At 48.8% G+C, this 2,777-nt stretch overlaps 2 non-coding genes across 2 annotated transcripts in view; both read right to left on the reverse strand.

Annotated features, from left to right (window-relative positions):
- Positions 1-168, reverse strand: part of LOC131270526 (large subunit ribosomal RNA) — a 4,087-nt gene extending 3,919 nt beyond the window's left edge. The window contains exon 1 of the ribosomal RNA XR_009179588.1: positions 1-168. This exon is cut by the window's left edge and continues 3,919 nt beyond it. This is a non-coding gene — a ribosomal RNA (large subunit ribosomal RNA).
- Positions 169-655: 487 nt separating this feature from the next.
- LOC131270528 (5.8S ribosomal RNA) lies at positions 656-810 on the reverse strand. The gene has a single exon (XR_009179590.1). It is a non-coding gene; the product is annotated as a 5.8S ribosomal RNA (ribosomal RNA).
- Between the last annotated feature and the right edge of the window lie 1,967 nt (positions 811-2,777).

Here is a 2,777-nt window from a genome sequence, read left to right on the forward strand (position 1 = left end):
GTGAGACGCACCAGTACACGGAATCGGATAGACGGACAGGCCGCCACCCCTACGTGCTGAGCTTCTCCCGTTTCGCTCGCAGCTACTCAGGGAATCCCGGTTGGTTTCTTTTCCTCCCCTTATTAATATGCTTAAATTCAGGGGGTTGTCACACATGAACTGAGGCTTATGTACCTTGCGGTTGTTATCGTCACATCTGGCTTGCGACTACTTTGTTTCAATGTCCAATATGTACCGTTGGACTCGGTTAACGGGCTGTTAGCCCGCGTGTGGTTTAACTCACTGATACCTTCCATTGCCCATACGCTAGTTTGTTTGTGTTCCTTTGGTCAACTTCCATACTTGAATCATTTGTGCTACCGCTGCTGCTTCGACGCTACTTTGACATCTTCGCTTCTATTTAAATAAATAAATAAGCTGAAGCTAGACATCAGTAAACACCACCACAGACACCACAAGCACGCCTTCTCCTCGTACTTCCGCCTCACGCGGGAACACGGACGCTCTAAATACTTCGAATTCCAATGCCAGTATATTGTAAACCACGGGTTCTTTAATGCTAGCGGGTCGTCGCGACCCTAGTTAACATCATGGTGCACGTCTCGTGACGGGTGTCACGGCGTAGTTAAATGTATGCGATACATTTCTCAAATATAAGCGCTCAGTCATCTGTACATCATGGTAGGTTCCCACGACGTGCAATATGCGTTCAACTTATCAATGTTCATGTGTCCTGCAGTTCACATTATGACGCGCAGTTAGCTGCGGTCTTCATCGATCCATGAGCCGAGTGATCCACTGCCGAGGGTGACTAACTTGCGTAAGCCGCCGCTGTGCGCGTATACCCGTTCCCCGTAGGGAGGAGCAAGCCGCCGCTTAGAGACGAAGCATAAAGTGTCCTCATTCCACATAGGGCAAGCTGGATGAATCCATTTTACCCAGGACGGCCGAAGCGGCGTGGACCAGGGGAGAACTGAACCTTATACTTCACACCACAGTAAGTCTACGTGTCCTCTTCCACATAGGGCAAGCTAGAACTAACTATCTTACCCAGGACTGCCGAAGCAGCGTGGACCAGGGGAGGAACACACTTTTCATGGAAACGTAAGGCATCCATGACTGCCATAACGTAAGCCGCCGCTGTGCGCGTATACCCGTTCCCCGTAGGGAGGAGCAAGCCGCCGCTTAGAGACGAAGCATAAAGTGTCCTCATTCCACATAGGGCAAGCTGGATGAATCCATTTTACCCAGGACGGCCGAAGCGGCGTGGACCAGGGGAGAACTGAACTTTATACTTCACACCACAGTAAGTCTACGTGTCCTCTTCCACATAGGGCAAGCTAGAACTAACTATCTTACCCAGGACTGCCGAAGCAGCGTGGACCAGGGGAGGAACACACTTTTCATAGAAACGTAAGGCATCCATGACTGCCATAGTGCGTAAGCCGCCGCTGTGCGCGTAAACCCGTTCCCCGTAGGGAGGAGTCAAGCCGCCGCTTAGAGACGAAGTATGAAGTGTCCTCTTCCACATAGGGCAAGCTAGAATGAACTATCTTACCCAGGACCGCCGAAGCAGCGTGGACCAGGGGAGAACTGAACTTTATACTTCACACCACAGTATTGAGTAATGTGCCCTCTTCCACATAGGGCAAGCTGGAATGTTCCATTTTACCCAGGACGGCCGAAGCGGCGTGGACCAGTGGAGGACTACACAATCATGAGGTTTGATATCGACTTGTGTGTTTCAATAGGATACCGATGGTATGGTTTGAACCGATTTGATTTAGCCATTCTGAAGTCATCACTTGGTTGAAGCGCTGAACTAGGGAGGCATCGTTTACATATATATTGGTTTTCGCATGCTCTACTAGGTTAATGTCATGAGGTTGGCTATCGAGCATGCCCAAGTGATGACTTGATTGTGTGCTTGCTTGAATTCTTCACATTTCATACCATCGGTTAGTTGTCGAATCATTCCTCGATCATAACCTTCGTTCTTGGTTCATGTATGCTCTCTTCCACATAGGGCAAGCTAGAATTAACTATCTTACCCAGGACCGCCGAAGCAGCGTGGACCAGGGGAGAACTATACTTTGTCTTGTATGCCCTCTTCCACATAGGGCAAGCTAGAACTAACTATCTTACCCAGGACCGCCGAAGCAGCGTGGACCAGTGGAGGACTATACTTTGTTCATAACACCACAGTATTGAGTAATGTGCCCTCTTCCACATAGGGCAAGCTAGAATGAACTATCTTACCCAGGACCGCCGGAGCAGTGTGGACCAGTGGAGGACTACACAATCATGAGGTTTGATATCGACTTGTGTGTTTCAATAGGGTACCGATGGTATGTTTTGAACCGATTTGATTTAGCCATTCTGAAGTCATCACTTGGTTGAAGCGCTGAACTAGGGAGGGGCATCGTTTACATATATATTGGTTTTCGCATGCTCTACTAGGTTAATGTCATACGGTTGGCTATCGAGCATGCCCAAGTGATGACTTGATTGTGTGCTTGCTTGAATTCTTCACATTTCATACCATCGGTTAGTTGTCGAATCATTCCTCGATCATAACCTTCGTTCTTGGTTCATGTATGCTCTCTTCCACATAGGGCAAGCTAGAATTAACTATCTTACCCAGGACCGCCGAAGCAGCGTGGACCAGGGGAGAACTATACTTTGTCTTGTATGCCCTCTTCCACATAGGGCAAGCTAGAATGAACTATCTTACCCAGGACCGCCGGAGCAGCGTGGACCAGTGGAGGACTATACTT

The sequence above is a fragment of the Anopheles coustani genome, assembly GCF_943734705.1.
Source record: "Anopheles coustani chromosome X unlocalized genomic scaffold, idAnoCousDA_361_x.2 X_unloc_37, whole genome shotgun sequence".
Lineage (NCBI taxonomy): Eukaryota > Metazoa > Arthropoda > Insecta > Diptera > Culicidae > Anopheles > Anopheles coustani.